At 34.0% G+C, this 23,088-nt stretch overlaps 1 long non-coding RNA gene across 1 annotated transcript; it reads right to left on the minus strand.

The window, feature by feature from the left end:
- Nucleotides 1-21,728: 21,728 nt before the first annotated feature.
- Nucleotides 21,729-22,604, minus strand: LOC136069882 (uncharacterized). The gene is made up of 3 exons (XR_010631079.1): nt 22,489-22,604; nt 22,186-22,314; nt 21,729-22,109 (listed from the first exon to the last, which is right to left on the minus strand). It is a non-coding gene; the product is annotated as an uncharacterized LOC136069882 (long non-coding RNA).
- Between the last annotated feature and the right edge of the window lie 484 nt (nt 22,605-23,088).

Below are 23,088 nucleotides of genomic sequence, written 5' to 3' on the forward strand. Positions count from 1 at the left end.
GATAATTCCAAAACCGCAGTTGTATGTTTATTTTTTGGTGGTGGTATTGGTTTCATAATTTTCTTTGTGCGTTTTTTGGGCCAAACTCATGTTCTATTATTCAGGTAATAAATAGCAAAATATAAATATAAATTCTATGTTCCATTCAAATGGGTGGCTTAACTGACGGGAGAATTATGTGGTTTAAAGGTGGAAAATGGCAGGCTGCTAAAAAAGAAATAGCTTCTCGTTTACTATGGTTGCGTTTGGGAACAGACTATAAAGCCAGCTTATTTTTACTATTATTTATGAGTTCTATTGCACTTTTTGATACTATTTATGGCTTTCACTGTACTATTTCAACTAGCTTTTATCTTTATCTACCGTGCTTTCAGCAAAATAAGTTGTTTCTAAAAGAACAATGTGAAAATGGTCGTTCATTTGATCCTAAAACTCAGTTGTGTCGGATTTCCATTGTCTTTCATAATTCTAGCTTGAGCCCTATCATAATAAAATCCTAGACTAAGTGCTCACTAATTTCTAAGGATTGGGCTACAGGCAGGAATTTTTTTTTTTTTTTTTTTTTTTGAGAGAGCTACAGGCAGGAATTGCAGGAAACTAAGAAAGAAATGCAATTCATAATTTTGTTCATGGAAAAATTAATTTGGTTCTTTGACAGATGATTAACAATATCAAATAATTGATGATTGGAGTTTGATGATACTTTGGAAAAATAAAATAAAATTTGGCTTCAAATATATTAAGATGGATGGTATTATGTATCTTCACACAACTGGGTTTGAGGAGATTCAAAACCAAATTGATTTGAAAACAACTATCCAGTAAGTAAGCATTTTCTTACAAGGTTTGCAGTGAGATCACGGTTAGAAAAACATTTGCTATTACAAGATTCAGTTTGAGTCTACAATTGAGGAACAATGAGGATGCAATCATTTCCCATCAATCAATCGATATCATATTATTATATTATATATAATAAAAGTTGGGCTTAGACGCCATGTGACTTCACCAAATTGCAGAAATTTTATTAAAATTTTCGATTTTTAAAGAACTAAAAATAAATAGTATACTACTACGACTCTAATTCATTCTTATCATTAAATAAAATTAGATTAACATTATTATTTTATTTGTTAGGATATATTTCTTAAATTAAGGAATAATATTTAACATAAAAAAAATTTAATTTAGATAATATTTATCATTTAATTAATATTATTTTTTTATTTGTTAGGATATATTTCTTAAATTAGGGGATAATATTTAACATACAAAAATTTAATTTAGATAATATTTATCATTTAAATTTTCAAAATTTTAATATTATTAAATTAATATTATTTTACCAGAATATCAAGCTACAAACTTGATTATTAAGGGATAAACACAATCCAAATTCTTCAAGAGGTAATTAATATAAATCTATAGGGATAAGGGCTTGGAATTAGACATTGGGCCTAATCCGGAGACATGGTTGTGTCTGAGGAGGAGCAGATGATTGTGAGGGGTTCTAATTAAAGTTTCACAAGGAACGAACGAACGAAGGGCAATCCAAGGAGGAAAATCTCCCTCGGATGTGATGAAGACACTTCAAATCTGTATTCTGATAATCTAGGTGATCTTTCATGAGCCTCCAACGATAAGAATGTTCATCATACAAGTATAAGATTGATGGGAACTCCAAAATATCTAATGAAAAGCTGTTACCACAGTATTAAATGCACTGCAACTACTTTTCTTACCGCATTTATGTGAAGAAGACTCCTGAACAGTGCTGCCTTGGCTACCACAACTCACAGAGGGGCAAAAGAGGTGTCTGATGGGACAGACAATCAAGTGAAGACTTAGATGATCGACAAGTGTAAGATCAAGATAGTCCGGAGGGGGCTATATAATGTAATAGAACCTTTATGAGAAGGGGGATTGGAAAAAATAAAGAAAGAACACTGTAGCAACTAGAATTGCACTTGTAATCAGTTCCATTAATCTATGCAAATATTTGCCTCCTCAGACAATACATTCATCCAACCTTACATGTTTTGTTCTTGTATGATTGTCCTTCAAATCCATCCTAGCCGTTGTTAGATTCACTAGGACTCAGTTCTTTGACCCACTCTTTACAAACTTATTGTATTGGGCTCATTAATCCATAATCTCATACGTATTGGGTTTAGGCTGTAAATCGTGCCCTTACAAAATCTATCCCAAGAAACAATATATATCTCCAATAATCTGATAATCTCTATTTATTCCAAAAAACAATATATATCTCCATTAATTTAATAATTTCTATGTTGATGACATTTAAAAATATATATATATATATATATATATCAAAATTCTTTATAGCTATCAACCACATTTTCTTTCTCTCTTTTTTTTTTTTTTTAAATTTTTAATTTTTTATATGTTACGTTAAGTTGAATCAATTTTTTTTTTTTCATATGACATTTTTTTAATTCCAATTTTTATGGGATAAAAACAAACATATTGATTAGACATTCTTAATTTCAATAAGATTTAAATGAATTATATTTCAAATGGAACTCTACCAATATATATAACCCTATATATCATTTTTAGATTGAAGCTTATTTCAATATGTGAATGCCTAAATCTCATGACAATGTAGGTATACATTATTTCTTCTTTTATTATTATCATTATTATTATTATTTTCATTTTGTTTATTTTCTTGGTGTTATATTGGTTTTTTTTTTTTTTTTTTTTTTTTTTTTTTTTTTTTTTTTTTTTTTTTTTTTTTTTGTCTTCATGTGATTTTAATTAATGAATTCAAAACATTCAAAAACATTGTTAAGTTTCTAAATGCTCCTCCTTTGTTTTTGTATTTTGTTTTTATTAAATTGATTAGGTTTTGCGTATTGGTTGCCATTTGTTTAAACTAACTTTCTTAGCTTTGACCTAATTTATATGCTTAGGGTTAGGGTCTTAGAATTAATGATTAAATATGGTTAGAATTAATAGATTAATTTTAACAATTTTCTTATTTGTTTTTTATGTTACATCAAATTATCAAGATGTTCTACACGTGTATTCTTGAATTATCGACTTTAATTTTAATTTATAATATTATCAAGATTATATTAATTTTAGATTTTCAATTGTTTAGTATATATATTTTTTAAAATAATTATCAATTTAAAATTCAATTTGGAATTATCAATTTAATTTAGTTTTAGGAAGAAATCTTACCCCTTATTTTAGTGAGATAATTATTTACACTTGATAATTTTTTCTTTTATCTTTATTGAATATATTAAAATATATAATTATTTATATATTTATTTTATAAGCTTTTTCATAAAACCGTGCAACGCATGAGCCTATAACTAGTATATATAAAAGTAGAGACCTCATGCGACAGTACATGAAGTTCTACCAAGTGGCACATCCTTTGCAATAGTCTTTCTATTGACTTTCCTCCCACCTTCTCCCAACTTTTCATCTCCCCCATCAAATCCAATTGGCTAACATTAAATTGTCACTTGCTTAGAGTTAATAACCAATTACTCACGTTCAATGCTTCTTCTCAATGCTTTGAACTTTCCAAGTTAATTCATTTCACTATTATTGAATTTACTACTGTGGGGATAAAAGCCCAAGTTCGTATATTGGGCCTTGGGCCTATTTGAGGATGTGAGTATGTCCGAGAAGGAGTAAATGATTGGGGGAGGCCCCAGAGTGGAGAATCACGTAAGGAAAGATGGAGGAACATAGTCCGAGGAGTGTATCCTTCTCAGATACGATGAATATTGATCAAGCATGTACTTGGGCAATTTAGGTGATCTTTTAGGAAGTTCCAACATTAAGGATGAACTTTAGGCACATACAAAAGTGATAAGAATACAGAAATATCTACAAGTAAAAGCTGCCACCACCGCATTAAATGCAATGCAGCAACTTTTTTGGCTGCATTTATTGGAAGAAGACCCCTGAACAGTGCAGTCTCAGTTACCACCACTCATAGAGAACCAGAGAAGATGTTCGATGAGACATGTACTCAAGTGAAAACTTAGGTGATTAACAAGTGTACGATCAATATGGTCTAAAGGGAAACTATATAATGTAAAAAATCTCCTATAAGAGGGAGATCGGAAGAAATAGGAAAGGAAGAGAGAAAAAGATTTACTATAGCACTAAAGATTGATTAGCTTTCTGGAATAGTAGTTTAGTTCATAGTTCATCTCCTTGGACACCAGTTTAATCAAGTTTTAAGTGTGTTTTTGTGCTTATTCATCTTTTAAATCCTTATTAGCTGTTGTTTAATTCACAAATAGCTTAACTCTTTCACCCACTCTCTACAAATTCATTGTATTGGGCTCATTGGGCTCAAATACCACATCTTTTGGGCTTGGGCTACAAATTGTAACCCTACAACTACTATCTTCCCCACTTTATTCTCTTCTTAATCTTCAGTTGTCCCTTGGAATTTTCACAGCTAACCTTCAGTTTTCTAAACCAATCAAGGACACATGAACGAAATGATCTATACATTACTAGCATCAACTTTTGTCTATTAGTACAATTCTTCTTTATGGTAGTCCTCATATGTCATATCTAAGAATCAACTCTTAGGAGCAATCAGGAAAGCAGTGGGTTTTTATTGTTTTCTTAATTTAACCAGTGTTTAAGGTAAGGTTCATCTTTTTAATTAATTCATTGTATAGTTAGCAATTGGTTACGAAGAGAGATTATAAATATTGATTTTTGGCTTCTTTTTTTTTTTGTTAATTTAATAGTGGGAATACTATGCTTTTGTTGGTCTTTGATTTATAAACTTGAAGTTGGTAAATAATTAATGTAAACCTTCATCCTGTTAATAGTCTTCCATTACAAGACATTTCTCATTGTTCACTGTGCATTATCATGAAGATTGATAGTATTTGAATATCATTAGAGCATAAGGTTTGATCCACTTGAATTTTCACTCTTCAAAAAAAAACCCAACAATTTTGATTTTATTTAAATTTTTTTAATGGTGGTTATTTTTTTTCTTTTTTTAAATTGGTTTTGATTTGCGGTGCTTTTGTGGTTGCCATTGGTGAATAATGTATAAGTAGATCCAATAGTTGTGCAAATTGATAGGCTCGATTTGGTTCTACATGAGAATTATGATATGGATGCATATAAGAGTCCGGTCAGGTATTGTTAGTTACTTGCTAACTTGCTTAATGTTATGTTGTTCTATATTAGAGTGAGATTCATTAGATTTTTAGTATGTTAATGCTTATATTGTTTGTTAAAAATGTTTTCAAGAGATGAATACACCCTGCTTTGCCCAGTTGACATGATATAAATGTTGCTCCATTTGCAATATATTAAGAAGTCTATATTACTTCCAGATATTTAGCAAAACCAAACATTTAAGATTTCCCTTTATTTATGTTCAAGGAAAATTAACAATTTGGAAGCTCTATGCCAGATATTCCTAAAATCTATGGGTTAAAAAATGTGTTGTTGCTTTAGATTGAGAGGGAAGACGAGAGCTTTTCTCCTTTGACTTTTATTTTAGTGAAATCATTTTGTTTCCCCTCATTGTTTTATTTTGTATATATATTGTATTTTTCTCTTGAGAAATTGGAATTTTAATACATCTCATTTTCCTTATGTCAAAGGCTTCAACAAAATCTTGGCCAAAAAAAAAAAAAAAAAAAAAATGGTTAAGTTGAAATTTATCAAGGAGTTTGTAGGTGGTAAGCAAAATGAAATAGGCTATAAAGAAGAAGAGAAGTTTTGCCTCAAAATAGTTCCATCCATAGACACTCCATGGTGATGCTGGTAATTGGTAAGTGCATAAAAAAGTTCAATATGTACTAAATGCTTTTATTTTTTAATTAAGTTTTTAACCTTTATTTTCAAAACCCATCCTCCGATACTTCTCTATTCTTTCTCTTTATGTCTCTCATTTTCTCATGTTCTCTTGCATTATTCACCACAACCCACATAGACTCTAATCCCAGAAAGCCATGAACCTTTTCCAGCTCAGCCCCGTGGTTAGCTCAGCCATTCGCTCACCCCAAGAATAAATGTTATGTTAATGAAAAATTGAATTGATTTAACACAGCTTATTACGATATGTCTATGGTATATTGAGAAATTTTTATTGAAAATTTAACTGCAATATTTTTATGAATTGATAAAATGGTGTTACTTAATGTTATTACTTTTAACATATGTTTAACATTCTACTTAGCATTTTCATATGGTAGCTTACCACGATATCAACGAATCGCACAGGTCCTTTACTAGTTATATTTAAAGTGAGAACAGCATACTCCAATTGTGATGAAGGAGCTGTTCGTGGAGCATCATCCTGAGAACCAAGAAGCTACTTGCCACAAAGTCGATTGCAACCCGTTAATAAGATACAAGAGCGTTACATTAATAGAGTGTAAGTCAAGGCAACTGATTCCATCAGTCAATAACACAATGTACTTTTTATTCACTAAAACTTTGATTACCTATAAAAATAAAAAATAGTTAAGAAACTCTACATTAATTTTGAGTGTGACTTTTTTGAGCCAATAATGTTTTAAATTTATCTTGAAATCCTTCTTAAACTCGCCAAATAGCCTGAATTCATCGTTACATTCTAAGTTCAAGAAACAAGGACAAAGGGGGATCCTGTACAGAGTTTTTGGGTTCAAAGGCCTTTTGAGTACCTCTATGATTTCATAAACTGAAATTCTAGAAACACTTTTGTATCTACATGGAAGAACATGAAGGAATCTCAATATTTTTTTTCCTATATGTATCTCAATGTCAATTTAGGCATGAGAATGACATGGTTTTTACCGTAACTAGTCACAGACCCACGTCATGCTTGGAAATATATAATTACTTTGTAATGTGGTATAATGTATGATTAATTTTCTAAAATTTATTGAAGATAATTTGTTCTCCATAAAAATTGAACTATTTTTACAACTATTTTCAATCTCTCTATCTCTACTATACACATATATCATTCTTTTTTTCTTTTCTTTTTTTCTTTTTTTTTTTTTAATTTATTGAGAAGAGCTATTATTCTTTTTTCAAGTGATCTATATTCTTCAAACTTTTATTATAGTGTGTTATGTTTTCCTTTTTTATTTTTACAACTAAATATTTTTAAGTTTCAAATTAATTATTTAGATTTCTCATTCTCTTAAGGAAATTGTCATGTTAATCAAATCTCATCACAAATTTAAAATTGATTGTAGGGTCTATTTTTGTAGCCCAAGCCCAAAAGGTTTGGATTATGAGCCCACTCAACTAAAAACAATGAATTTGTAGAGAATGGGTAAAAGAGCTAGGCTGATTGTGAACTAAACAATAGTTAACTATGGTGTTCAAGAAGGAACTGATATAAAAAACACACTTCAAGGCTTTTCAATTTGATGTCCAAAGAAGAATATTATTGAATGAAAAATCAATACAACTCCCCAAACAATCCCCCTCTCTCCTCCAGAGGCTTTTTCTTTATATAGCATCCTTCCTCACCATCTTCATCGTCCACTTGTTCTTCATCTAAGTGTCCACTTGAGTATGTGTCACGTCAGATCTTTTCTTTAGCTTTCTGTGAGTGGTAGTAGTTGGGATGACACTGTTCAGGGGTATTCTCCACATTAATGTGGTCAGAAAAGCAGATGCAGTGCATTTAATGTGGTTGTGACAGCTTTTCTTTTTAGATATTTTTCCATTCTTCTTATCTCCAGGCATGCCAAAAACTTATCCAGATCGCTGAAGTCATTAGTAAGATCATTCGAACCCTCCAGATATTTGCTTGACCAAGAATCTTTACATCCGAGGAGAATGATATCTTCGGACCACTCGTGCTCTCTTCAGACTGATTCCCTTCACTTCCAGGTATCTTTCTTTCATGCGGACTCCCTCTCAACAACTTTTGCCTCTTCGGACACACAATAACCTTCAAATAGGGCCTTGGGCCCAATACATAAGTTTGGGTTTCCACTCCCTACAATAGCCCCTTAAAATTTTAATTTTTCCTTCGCATCCGAGGAGAAAAAATAGGATTTTGATTTGTTACGAAATAAAAGTAAAAAATATCTGAGTTCAATGTGTAGGAGCATGATTTAGGCGCTTTATAACTGCTTCTGCCGTTTCAATATTCCCAAAGCGCTATTAATTACTCCAGGCGGTGTTTTGTCTCTGTTATCCAACGGTGGACTACTGATCCAACAGACGTGGTTTTTCCTCGTAATTTGGGCGAGATGACTCCTACCCCTTCGTTTGTCTCTATATAAAGCCCCAGAAGAGGCTTTTCCTCTTTTACTTTACAGATTCTCAGACTTTCCAGCGAACTAAAGCATTCAAATCCACCGAGCTCTTCAATCATCAAATCCAGAATCTGCAAGAATCTCTACGAGTTTAAAGATCATTCTCCGATCTAGTTCGTGTAAGTTCTCATATACTCAAATCTTTCATCTTCTCCTCGGACACCTTCCTTAGCCTTCGAGTAGTCGCTCCCTAGTCACTGCGTTTAGAGTCTCCTCTTTCTTGTTTATCTAAGATGGGTAGATTTCCGTATCTGGTGGATAGCCCCGCTCAGATGGAGGAGTTTAGGGCCACATACCGTATACCTGAAGATGTGGGTTTGAGATATTGCCCTCCAGAAAAAATACTAACAGATCAGAAGTCGGGTGAAGTAATAATCCCCATCATCGCCTTCCTGGAAGGAGGAATGACTATCCCTATGGGCCCCATCACCACTAATTACCTTCGAAACCATAGGTTTAGCCCTGACCAATGTGCGCCTAACGTCTTTAGAGTCTTAAAAGCCATTGACGATTTGAACCGTCATCTAGGATTGAGACTCACCTGGCCGGACGTGGTACACATGTATGAGTACCACAGTCAGAAAGGAGCGGGATATTATCTGAAATCCCGATTTGACGCTGTTAGGCTTGTCTCTTGCCTTCCCAAATCTAACAAAGGGATGAAAGACGACTATCTAATCATCTCAAGCACGTGGTATGACGGTCTTCACTGCCCAACCTGACCAGGAAAGCCAGGTGGAGGCATCCTAGATTTAGGTTTGCTAACAGTAGATTTAGGATCGACGTTTCTTAACAATTTTGTCCTCTCTGTCTTATTGTTTTCAAGTTTCTGACTAAGTTCTGTTGTAATGTTGATAGATAAAAACCACATTTCTCCTCGGCTGAGCCTCACAAACACTGCCGCACTTAACTATCTACTATGATCGAAAATCTTTGTAAGTGAAGATGGGCAACTCTGGTCGGTTCCCCTCATTCTTGGTTACACGCCCAAACCGTCCAATTTTCAGCCGGTCGGCAACACAATAAGACAAGGAGACTATCACATCAACCACATCGACATTGCTCGGAAAGATTTTTTGGCTTCGTTCAATCTTCCCCCTGTGCCACATCCAAACCTGTAGGGTGTACCGCTGCTCACCTAGCCAGTTCAGCAAATTCCTCTCGAACCAGCAGCAGATGGCAAGGGTGTTGCTTCCTCAACTTCATCACTCGAAAAGAAAATTGATAAATTTACTTTCGGAGAGGCCTCAGAAGAGGATCGAGTGATACACGTTTCGGACGCTGAGGAGGAAGTTGACAGGCAATCTAGTGTCCGCCCTCCAGTCTTGATAACAGCTCTTCTAGAAGTCTCTTTGGATGAAGAAGACGACATGGTAAGCTTGAAAGATTTGATGAAGAATAGGAACAAGAAGGCAGAGCCCAAGGAGACTGGGACGTCTCAGCCAGTTGTTAGTTTTCCTCCACCACCTCCTCAAATTCCCTCTGATTTTGGTCTAAAACCATTGCCAGATATGAAGAAGAAGAGGCCCATTACGATCGACGAAGAGAGGGAGGTGGTGCCTACAAAAGGGGTAGAGCAACAGAAAGTAGATAAGGGCCAGCGGAACAAAAAGGCTTTGTCCACCGAGAGCCGAGACGAAGCTCTTACCGCTGAGGTGCGCCGAGGGCCGCGCACCTGGTCCCCTAAGCTGGAGTTGGACGGTGCTCCCATCCCTTGGGATACCTCCCTCAGGAATTACCACAGGGGGAAGGCAAGTTTGGTTGCTGAAGCCCTGGAGCAGCCACTCCTCCTTCCGAAGGATATGGAGTCTTACAGGCGCTTCAGCCAGTATGAACTCTTCTTATCCCTCAAAAGGGATTTGGCCATGGTAAGTGAACTAGTCCATTTTTTTTTATTAAAATGTTGATTGTTAATTTAATTAGTTTTTTTTTTTATATAATTTTTTTTTTATTGAAATTCTTTCTTCTACTATACAAGTTACCCAGCAGGTTTACGTGGCCGAAGAGTGGAATAAAAGAACCTTTAATGAAGCCCAGGCCGAGGCTAACACTCGGTCTAAGGTTGAAAAATCCCTGGGTAGTCTAAAGGAAGATTACTCTCGGCTGTCCGTGCAGCTAAGAGATATGATAAGCCAAAGGGACAATTTTGATGCTAGCTTAAGGATCGCTGAAAAGCAGGCCGAAGACCAATGCAAATAGTTGTGTATGACTGAGATCAATCTGGAGATAGAGAGAGAGTCAGTCAAAGGTCTTCGTGCTGAACAAAAGAAAGCTAGGGAAGCTGCTCAGTTGGCTGAGAAAGCTGTTCAGCTGGCCAAAGAGGTAGTGGAGGCTGAGAGACAGGCAACATATACTCTTGGGGTGGATGAGACCCAACTCAGACTTGCTAAGGAGTTCGCGAAGGTTTGCAGGGAATATTGTGATGTAACTTGGGATAAAACCCTTGAAGCTGCTGGAGTCCTTCCAGAGGCTGACTTGAGGCAGCCTAAGAGCATTTTCTACCACCCATACATCAGCGAACTGACAGAAGCTCCGGAGCAGTCTTTAGTCGACCAAACCCTTCCTGATCCTACTGAAGCACCCCAAGAGTCTGGTCAGATTGGAGGCCAGAGCAAGCAGGCTGAGCATTAGATTACGGATGCTGCCAACCAGCCCAGCCATGCTGCTGACCCTTTGGCTTCTCAAACGAAGACTTAGATACCTAGGAATTTCTATTTCGTACTTGTATAAGTTTTTTTTTTTTTTTTTGATGTAAGGGATTGCAATGTACTTTCTTTTTAATTAATGAAATTATTCTTCTATTTTCTATTTTCGTCGTACATGTTATGAAATTTACTATTGTAATACAGACAGACTTAACAACAATATCAGACCAGTGATGTAAACATCTTATTCAAATACTGGAAGAAGTAGGTCATACAAGAGTTATTAACGAACATAAAATGCAATGAATGATGTGAAGATATTACAGATTTTCTTGGATTTTCAGATTATTTCAATATTTAAGACTACAAGACGAAGTTATTTAAGCATGATTTGTTAAATTTGAACTTTGATAATGATTATAAGACAATGTTAACTAACCCATATCATTTGATCCGAGGACTTTAGGCATGATTAGACTTAAGTTTAAACACTTAGGAGACTTTCAAACGAGTGTTAACTAACCCAAATCATCTGGTCTGAGGACTTCAGGCATGATTGGATTTAAGTTTAAACACTTATGAGACTTGCAAATGAGTGCTAACTAACCCAAATTATCTGGTCCGAGGACTTCAGGTATGATTGGATTTAAGTTTAAACACTTAGGAGACTTGCAAATGAGTGTTAACTAACCCAAATCATCTGGTCCGAGGACTTCAGGCATGATTAGATTTAAATTTAAACACTTAAGAGACTTGCAAACGAGTATTAAGTAACCTAAATCATCTGGTCCGAGGACTTTAGGCATGATTGGATTTAAGTTTAAACACTTAGGAGAGGTCCAAAGATTTTACATAATAAATTGGCACAATGATTAAAGTAAAGACTTGATTAATAATAATACATTTTAAGGTTGTTTACATTCCAAAGGCGTGGTATTACATGACTATCCAAATCTTCCAAAAAATACGCTCCAATGCCAGCTCCTAAAGTAATACGATATGGTCCCTCCTAGTTAGGTCCTAACTTTCCCTAAGCTGGGTTCTTTGCAGTGCCCACAACTTTCCTGAGTACCAAATCGCCAGGTTCTAGAGGCCATAACTTTACGTTGGCATCATAGCCCTGCCTGAGCTTTTGTTGGTAATGTGCTAATCGGACCATTGCATTTTCTCTCCGTTCTTCAATCAGATCTTCTAGCTGCTCATTGTTGCTGGTCGGACTGAACGAACTAGTCTTCATAGTTGGGAACCCAGTTTCCAGAGGTATGATAGCCTCAGCTCTGTAGGTCATTGAAAAAGGGGTTTCTCCAGTAGACCTGCAAGGTGTAGTTCTGTATGCCCACAGTACATGTGACAGTTCTTCCACCCATTTGCCCTTTGCATCATCTAGTCTCTTTTTTAATCCATTAACTATGACCTTGTTAACTGCTATAAATCCCTTTCGGCCTTGGCCGAGGAATCTGTTTCAGGCTTGTGCTGGATGGCAGCCACTAAGCATTATCTGGCTGAGGATTGATCTTCCCGGATTTCACAAACTTGCCATTCGGATAGATATTTAACTTTTTGATGCAATGTAGAGGAAACAGCCCCTAACGGTCATCATGGGGTTGGATGGTTCCAATCTTGTCTTCGTCCGAGAAGCCTAAAACTAGTTGAATATCCGGTCTAGCTCTCTTCGGATCTTGGCCAAAGTCCCCTGTCGGTAATCGGACTACCGACATAACCTTGGACGGCTAGGATCCTGTTCTCCCTAGTGCGGCGAAGATGATGTTGATAGTTCCCAATGGAGGCTTTAAAGGGTCATCCCTTTAGGGTTTAGAATTCATTTGACTTCCTTGGCCATTAGAGTGATGCAAGAGGTGTCTCAATTTACCTTCGCAGACCAGTTGGTCCACATGATCCCACAGACTCCTGTAATCCTCTGTAGTATGCCCATGATCTTGGTGGTATTGGCAATAGAGATTATGGTTACGCCTTTCAGGGTTCCCCACCATCTTGTTCGGCCACTTGAAGAATGATTCACTCTTAACTTTTTCCAAAACATGGTGTATTAGCTCTTTGAATACAGTGTTAACTGCTTGACGGTTTGTTGATCCTGACTGCCCAGTGAAATCTCTCTGTGTTTGTTGTTATTGTAATGGTCTGACCTGAAATCCCTCCTCTCTTGGGGATAACCTTATCCTTTCCCTTCCCTTACTGTTGATCTTCTTCAACTCTTTTATACTTTTCGATACGGTCCATGAGCTGACGCATGTTAGTTACTGGTTTGCCAGTTAAGGACTTCCTCAAACCATGGTCAGTGGGGAGGTCGAGCTTAAACGTGCTAAGGCCCATTCCATCAAAATTGCCCTCCGTATCATTAAACATCTCCCAGTACCTATCCGAATACGTTTTCAAGGTCTCACCCTCTTACATGCTCAAGGATAGCAGTGAAGACATGGGACTGGCCACTCTTCTACATGTGACAAAATGGGAACCAAATGCTTGAATAAGCTCTCTGAAGGAGTCGATAGAGTCTGCTTCTAGGCTGTTAAACCATCTCATTGCAACCGGTCCAAGACTGGAGGGGAAAACTTTGCACATCAGAGCCTCATCTTTGGAATAGACAGCCATCCTCTGATTAAAGTGACTCACATGTTCCATAGGGTCTGTTTTACCATTATAAATGGTGAAGGTTGGCTGGTTAAAACATAGAGGAAGTCTCGCTCCTTCAATCCTGTGTGTGAAGGGTGACCTAGAGATTTGATTCAAGACTTTGCTCATAGCATCGTTCCCTACACCTCCACGTGATGGGCTTCGAGATTGCCTCTTGCGATAGTGCTCCTCTTCATAGGAAAAGGATTCACTAATTGGTGTCTAAGATCTCTGCTCGTAAGTGACATCCTGCTCGTCACCCAAATCTTCATCAGAATGTAAAGAAATCTGTTTCCTCTTTGTACGGCGCAACTCCCTCTTTAGCCTCTCAATTTCCAGTTGCATATTGTGGTTCTTCTCCACATGAGACACGTGACTTCCTCCATGTGGTTGGCTTCTCTCAGGGTGCATAGTACGCACACTGCCTTCACGATCTTGTCTATGCTCCAAATTGAGAAAAGGTTCTACGTGTTGGGACGCCTTAGATTCTGCTGGTTGTTGCCCTAGTTCAGCCATTATCAACTGTTGCTTCCACTTTTGCTCAAGCTCTTCCCACAGACAGCGCCAATTGTAGGGTCTATTTTTGTAGCTCAAGCCCAAAAGGTTTGGATTATGAGCCCACTCAACCCAAAACAATGAATTTGTAGAGAATGGGTGAAAGAGCTAGGCTGATTGTGAACTAAACAATAGCTAACTATGGTGTTCAAGAAGGAACTGATATAAAAAACGCACTTCAAGGCTTTTCAATTTGATGTCCGAAGAGGAATATTATTGAATAAAAAATCAATACAACTCCCCAAACAATCCCCCTCTCTCCTCCAGAGGCTTTTTCTTTATATAGCATCCTTCCTCACCATCTTTATCGTCCACTTGTTCTTCATCTAAGTGTCCACTTGAGTATGTGTCACGTCAAATCTCTTCTTTAGCTTTCTGTGAGTGGTAGTATCTGGGATGACATTGTTCAGGGGTCTTCTCCATATTAATGCGGCCAGAAAAGTAGATGCAGTGCATTTAATGTGGTAGTGTCAGCTTTTTCTTTTAGATATTTCTCCATTCTTCTTATCTCCAGGCATGCCCAAAACTTATCCAGATCGCTGAAGTCATTAGTAAGATCATTCGAACCCTCTAGATATTTGCTTGACTAAGAATCTTTACATCCGAGGAGAATGATATCTTCGGACCACTCGTGCTCTCTTCGAACTGATCCCCTTTACTTCCAGGTATCTTTCTTTCATGTGGACTCCCTCTCAACAACTTTCGCCCCTTCGGACACACGGTAACCTTCAAATAGGGTCTTGGGCCCAATACATAAGTTTGGGTTTCCACCCCCCACATTGATATTACTCAAATAATTGATAGGGACATTCAAATATTACAATTGTTCTCTTTGATTGTTAAATGATATCCTATTGCATTATAAAGAATTAAAAATAGTATATGAGAAATTTTTTTTTTTTTTTGGTTCTCATTTATTGTTAAATGTTATCCTATTCTATTATAAAGAATTAAAAATAATATATAAGAAAATAATATTATTATATTACATAACATGATTTGGATAATTTGGTGTTTATTATTATATCTTTCATTTTTTTCTTTTCTTTTTTTCCTTCTCATCTTATTTTATTTACCATTTAAATTCAGTCACATCTTCCATATCATTTAGTTATTTAGATTTTCTCTCATTTTTTATTTTTAAAAATTAAACATATAATATTTTACTTAAATTCAAGTAAATAAAATTGCCAAATTCTCGCTTCAACATATCTAAGAATTAATGCGCGTGAGAGAGAGAGAGAGAGAGAGAGAGAGAGAATAATCACATATTCTAGGAGAGAATGTGAGAGAAATGGAAAAATTATATATAATAAGATGAGTAGAAGAATATTCAAAAGAAAATGTATAATTGTAAATAACAAATTATCCAAATTATGCTTCATAATAGAATAATATTACATGATTATATAAAATCATTGGATAACATTTAACAATCAAATCAAATCAAATAAAAAATATAACAAATTAAAATATAACCAAATGCATCAACCCAAAGTAGAGTTCAACAAAAACATTCATCAACCTAAATTAGATGTGCAACAAAGAATTAAATATTCAGAGAGAGAGAGAGAGAGAGAGAATATTCACATGTTTGTGTGGGCAAAATATAGAGAGAATGGAAGAGAGAAAAGCAATTATTTATAGTTAAAAAATGGAGAGAAGAAGAGTCAAAATAAAAAGGAATATAAAGGGATGGAAGAATTGTAATGTTAAGGTATAGAGTAGTGGGGAGATAAAAAGGTAAAAGTAGGAAAAATGTTGGAGGAAGAGTAATTGTAAGGTGATAGATTAATAAGGAGAAAAATAATAAAAAATGAGAGAAAAAATGTTAGAAAAAAAAAGGATGATGGGGTCGCTAATGTGGCTCAACAAGCTTTAGATTTTAGATATATATATATATATATATACATAGATAACTTCTAGAAGCATTAAGGACTCCTTGAAACTCTTAGGACAATAATACACATTACAAAAAAATAGTTACTAATTCCAAGGAGAAAATGGGCAAATGCGCCTTTCAAAAAAAAAAAAATACAGCATTTTGCCCTATTTTCCAAACTAATTAGGGAAATACCCATCTTTTGAAACCCTATAGCGGCGTTTTTAAAGAGCGTATAGTGACATTTTAAGGACCTATAGTGGCGTTTTGTAACTCGATTTCCATGAAATCGAGTTACATGCAAATTTTTTTCATTTTTTTTACCTATAACTCGACTTCATGGAGATTGAGTTACAAAATGCCACTATAGGTCCTTAAAACGTCATTATAGGCTCCTTAAAAACGCCGCTATAGGGTTTAACTTGATTTTGAGAAAATTGATTTTCAAAAGAGGGGTATTTTCCTAATTAATTTGAGAAAGAGGGCAAAATGCTGGATTGTTTTTTTAAAAAGGGCAAAGGCCAATTTTTTTCCCTAATTCCAACAATTGGGATCTTTCTAGGATAAGAAATTATATGTAATATTCTAGAATTTCTCCAACAATCAGATTATTGAATGATAATTGTAGCATGTACAGCAAGAAATTCTGGTTGCTCCTAGATTTCTTAAAAAGATGTCTCCAAAAATAAATTTATTGCAGAGTAACAACAACAAACATATTTTGTAAATTCACAATTACGAATACAGTAATACTTATTCTCAAAGCCCAAACATTAGATTAACTAGTGTCATTCACAAGAAACCCAAAAAAGGCTGCAAAGTTACCATTCATTGCCAAATCGGCAATAGCTCCCGAAGCCCCTCTAAGAATAGTTGTATTTTCCGATGATCAAAAGAGCATAAGCAAGGCATCTAAACCCCCTTCCTCCACAATCCTTTTCGGATTAATATCTGAAAGTAAATGAAACGTTAGTGTGCATTTGGGAAGCGCGTTTTATGTGGGAACGCGCTTCCCATGTCCACGTTTTGCGTTTTCATTTTTTTTTTTTTCAAAAGCCATGATTGTTGACTTTGGGGTGTGAACAGTGCTCCCACAGTAACTTTTGCAGCAACTGTTTAGCCACTTTTCAGCAACTTTTCAATTACGGGACCCACAAACTTCACTTTTTAACAACTTTTTTTATTATTAAAAATAGGTCTCACAGTATTATTTACATATTTAAAAATTATTTTGCTACAATGTTTTTCAATTTTCAGTAGTCGGTATTTGTAACAACAATGCTCCTACTCATCAACTCTTCTAGAAAAAAAGAAACATAGCAATGACACCTGAAGTAGAAAAGAGGCATATTAACTAAAAGAGTTGTTCTATGACACCTAAACTAGATGCTATATAGAAGGGACATATAATCTTCTGCCATTAGCTATGAATATTGTGAAATCAACCAAACAAAAGCACATGGCTATTTAAAAAGAGAGGCACCTACAACATGAAGAAATGACCAAACTAATGTGTGACTGAGAGATATAAAGAGAAGTTGCTCTTGAACATAAAATAATCCAAATAAATAAACATCTTCAACTGCTTTTGAGTTTGTAAAGGGAGATATGCACAAGTTACTTATGTTTGAGGCTCCTATCTTCGTATGCATAAGTTATCTATTTATGTGTACATATGTATGCATGCATGCATGTAGATTCTTACTAAAATTGTTCCAAATTTATAAATTTCATGTGAAAATGGAGATATTTTGAGATCTGGCAACTTGTCAGAGTCATAAAGAAAGTTTAAACCTTTGAGGTGAATGTTGTGTAAGTTTAGATCTTCAGGATTTCATTTTGAGTTCAACTTGGACAACAACAACAACCAAATCTTAATCCTAAAATTTTGGGGTTGACCATGGATCCTTAATAAACTAATCAAGTCAGCCCCATGTATTATTTTTCATCATTCTAATATATCTTAAGTCATAATCTTTATTACCTCCTTACTTGCAATTTAATAGAAGTAGTGTTGGATAGGCATATGAAAATGAGTTATTGGGCATATAGAAGTAATTTCTTACGAAATAACTTAAACAACATGAAGCTTTGTTTATGCTATTTGAATCTTTTATTCTAAGTAATTTTTAATTATCTAATATAAGTGAATTTACTTATATATGCTATCTCTTTAGGCCATTTAAGACATATAGAGGATGAACAGTTTGTAAACAATACTAGGCAAAGGCGACATGATTACAACAAATAAAAATTTGAATATCTGTATATGTATTATTTTAAATGAAGATGGTATTGTGACCACAAAAAATCTGAAGAACAAGTTCCCCCTCTTAATAACGATATTAGTACTAATATGTCAAAGAATTTCATACTAATATGTTGCATTCTTCTGCTAAAGGAGGTAAAATTTCTATTTTTGATAAAAGATAGAGCACCAAATTATTCCACAACATGCTCTTAGAAAGCTTACACATGAATAATGGAGAGAGTTTAGTAATACAATCAAATGAAGCAGCTAACTACAAGGCTATTGGCACCTTTTGAGTTCCTAATAAAGATTGTTTATTTATTTATTTATTGATAATAGAAAATTTATTTTATTAATTATAGTGCATATATATTGATCACATTTATATAAAACTTTCCTGCAGGCTCTAGGGTAAGCCTTTAGCGGCAGTTTTCAAAATAGTTGGCTTAGACCCAACCATGCGGTCAATGGCGGAGCCAAAAAAATTACTCAAGGGGGGCCAAGCCAAATGTATCATTGTATTCCGGTAGCTTTGACTCTCTATATAAATACGTGACTTTATTTTTGGAAAACAAGAAAAATATTTTGCTAAAGAGATTTACTTATATATTTTTATTAACTGATACTTTAAATGCTCCTAAAATTAATTACTTTTATATGACAAAAAAGTCCATATTAAAAGTAAAATAAAGGAGACAACAATAAATTAAAGAACACCTATACTTTTTTTATAAAATAAAAAGGGGCCATCACTTAAAATTTAATTAATATTTAAAATTTTTTTAACATTAAATAGAGAGGGAGGGGGCATTTTTGGAAAATCCAGGAGGGACCATGACCCCCTCTAAGGCACCCCCCCCCCCCCCCTTTGTTTGCGGCAGTGACGATTTCAGCTAAAACTATCAGAGTGTTTTTTCAGCTTATGATGACCACTATATATGGTTGCTTTGAGCTCTACATAAAACTTCTCATGACCTTATATAAAAAAGTTAATTAAAGATAAAAAAAAGTATTTATATTAAAACACTGTATTCTTTAAATTTCTATTTTGGAATTAAACAAGGTTATGTTGTATCAAATTTTGGTTCATTGTAACTCTTATGATGGATAAATGAAAATATAAGAAAATATAGGATTCAAAATGAAGAATTGCTTAATGATAGGAGTGGATCCTATTGATGAAAAGATGAAAAATGATTGTTTGAGATGGTTTGGTTGTGTATAGAAGAGAGCAATCAATGTACCAGTGAGACATAGATTGTCTATAACAATAACAATAACAATAACAATAACAATAACTAGATTTATGCTAATTTATAAATTAGGATAAAATTATAGAATGAGGTTTGAGGCATAGATGCTTTAGATTAGGAGCAACCACCAATTAGATTACCAACTTAAAGATAAATATGAATTTGTTTTTCCTTTATTGAGGCATTGGGTTCGTCGAGTAATTTTCTCTTATACATTTTGTTCTCCTTTATTGGTATAATTGTAATTTAGCTATGGCTGTTTAAGACTCAATGCCAACCACTAGAGGAGATGGAACAATTGTTGTGTAGTTATAAATATCTCTCTCTCTCTCTCTCTCTCTCTCTCTCTCTCTCTCTCTATTACCCTCCAATGAATTAAAAACAAGTGTTGTGGCACAACTAAGTAATATATCACATGATTCTCAAAAAAAAAAAAAAAAAAAAATGTAATATATGACATTGTTTCTCAAAAAAAAAAAAAGTAATATATGACATTATTTCTACATAAATTTTTAATGGTTCTTAGTAGCAAAAAGAATGAGTTAGTCATATGACATATTAAGATAGGATTTCCCTTTCAATAAGGTAGTCATAAGTAACAATCAATTTGTATAACACAAGATACAAAATGAAAAATCCATAATTAATAAAATATCATCAAGCTTACAAGCATCCCTTTAATTTGGACTTGAGAATCCTCTATTATATATAGTGTATACAAATACAATTATCACAAATTTAGGACTGTGGTTGATAGTGGGGGTTATCGTTGATAAACATCTAACGATTTGATTGCAAAAAATTAACCGCCGATGTGCCTCTTGTAGTTATTAACAAAATAGGACATTTCATTAGCCATTGCACATGCATGTATTGATAAATTATTAGTAATATAAGTTTTATTAAAAATAAAATTTGAACCTGAAAATAGTCCTAATACAAAAAAAAAAAAAAAAAAAAAAAAAAAAAAAAGCAGAAGAAGAAGAAGATACCATTTATATGAAATTGATAAAATTGATAGCCAAGAAAGACTTGTTGAAAGTTGAAACAACAAGTGAAATTTGATAGTTTTTTTTTTCCCCCTAAGATCAGAAAAAATTCTCAAAAATTTGTCTTTTTTACATGTTTGACATTCCAATCCACTATTTTTGCAAACAACCTTCTAGACAAGAGAGATTATNAAATAAATAAATAATAATAATAACAGCTATAAGAAGAAATATAATAACAATAACGATAACGATAGCAATAACAATAACAATAACACTACCAAAAATCTAGTTTGTAGCTTTTTTTTTTTTTTTTTTTTTTTTTAGAAAATTAGAAAAATCACTATGAGATGGGGTAACAAAACTAGGCAACTTCTATTTAGCGCAATGACTGGGATCCAACCAAAGACTAGACCTAGATTGGGGCAAATTAATCAGTTCTTAATCTTCACAGCTGATCTAAAATATAAATGTTCCAGTTGTTTTGTTCCTTATCAAACAACATATACATATTAATGTATTTTATCAAGGTCACAGTCAGAAATCTGCCACAAGACACGCAAGTTAAGCGGTGATTCAAGATAAGCAAGAGGATAATGTAGAATGCACAAAATGAAGGAAAAAGAAACAGAAAAGAAAAACGATAGTGTTGTAGTTTGTATTTGACAAAACGACATGTAGTTTTTAGTATAGTTGTAAACAAAGTTTAGTGTACACACGTGCCACACGTGTCAGAGTCTGTTATTTCTGTTTTCAAGTTGGTTAAGTTAGTTTCTTTGTTTTGGAGCTAGATCATATTGTATATAAACTCTATTCTTAATAATTAATAAGATTGAGAAATCATTTTTACCAAATTCAGTTTTTGATACATTTTATCTCCAAATATATATATATATATACACACACACACTCTTGAGTGTATGGGATTAACGTTTACAGTATGTGAATTTTAAAGTCTTCTCATTTTGCAGCACAAGTTTAGTACAGGGAAGGCTATTTTCTTTATCCTTTTTTTTTTCCTTTAAATTTTTGCTTTTGATCAAGTGACTGAAATCATCAAAATCTATAAAGTGAAAAGATAAAAGTTAGGGAAAGAATGCCACTACAGAAGTACTAACCAATATCCAAATGAAGAGGGAAGGATAAAAAAAAGAAACAGGTTTCACAGGACACTATAAATCAACTATCAGATTATTGTGAAAACAAATTGGTCAGCATCATTTCAGACGTAAAGAAATTACAGGCAAATGAAGTGCACCTTCAGCAGCAAGATTGGCTACCACCTTCACAGCATGAACTTGGACGTCTCTTCAGATGTCAACAATTGTAAAATTTTTTGAAGCCCAATTGTATTGTGAAGTCAAAACAACTTGTAAATCATAGTATCTATAGAAGTCACAACAGGGAAGAAAAACAAAAGAATTAAGCAAACTTTATTTGGCCTTATCACTGATGAAATCTTGCCTTCTTCACATATCTTTGCAATTGTGGCCCTCTGGCCAGAGATATTCTCTCTTATTGGATTTGACCTGTATGAACCCATTCGGTTCCCAAATTCTGAAGATCCTTTGATTAATTCTTCCTTCATATAAGATTTCTTGTCCTGTAGAACATTCAAAATGTGAGGCCTAAAATTCAAATAGAATATTTTGTTAATGAGGATGCATGAAACGACTTACCTCAAAGTCATTCTCCTTTTCAGGTACAGCCCTCTTTAGTTTAATCAGCTTATTTTCAATACTCTTCATTTGTTTCTCTCGTTCTGAAAGTCGTTGCCTCACAGAGTGAAGTTCTTCATTTAGTTTTGCCTTTATACAAAGAAATAAAAGTGATTAGTAATATTTACATTTCAGCTCAAACATAAAAGTCATAACATAAATAATAAGTTTTACATGACTAAAATCCAGAAAAACCAAGTCGATCTACACTTTGAAGGAAGAGAACTTAAACCAAACCCATCTGAATTGGTGTGTCAACCATACCTTCTGTAGTAATAGATCTCCATTTTCTAATTTCAGGGATTGGAGTTCACTTAAAAAGTATTTTCATGTAGCTGATACATTTCTTGTAACTTCAATGCAAGTTCATCAATCTCTTTCTGCCCCTGGATTTTGAAACAAATAACAATACCAAGAATTACATGGTTATAAAAACCGTACTAGAGGTTGACCAGCTAAAAAATTGGTTCATTGATTCATTGGTTGAATTGTAAGTTTATTAATTAATTAAATAATATATTTTATAATTATAAATGGCAACTAAAATAAAATAAAAATATTCCACTTAGGTAAATTAATAAATTATAACAATAAAAAATTACATCATATGACAAAAAGTTAGGGAGTATTTAAAAAAAAAAAAAAAACACGTCATTCACATAAATCATCTAATAAGCTAGTTATATAGTCTAAAAATCTTGAAACAACATATCTCATAGAAATTCAAAATAAATTTTTAGTTTAATCAATAAATCCTAGAGCATAACAAAACTATTTGAATCTCCAAATACAACTGATGATTAAAATCAATTAGATGTTATCGCTGTGATCACTTGTGTTCTATGCAGGCCAATTGGTATTTTT

This window comes from Quercus suber, unplaced genomic scaffold (genome assembly GCF_002906115.3).
Source record: "Quercus suber isolate HL8 unplaced genomic scaffold, Cork oak 2.0 scaffold_195, whole genome shotgun sequence".
In the NCBI taxonomy this organism is placed as follows: Eukaryota; Viridiplantae; Streptophyta; class Magnoliopsida; order Fagales; family Fagaceae; genus Quercus; species Quercus suber.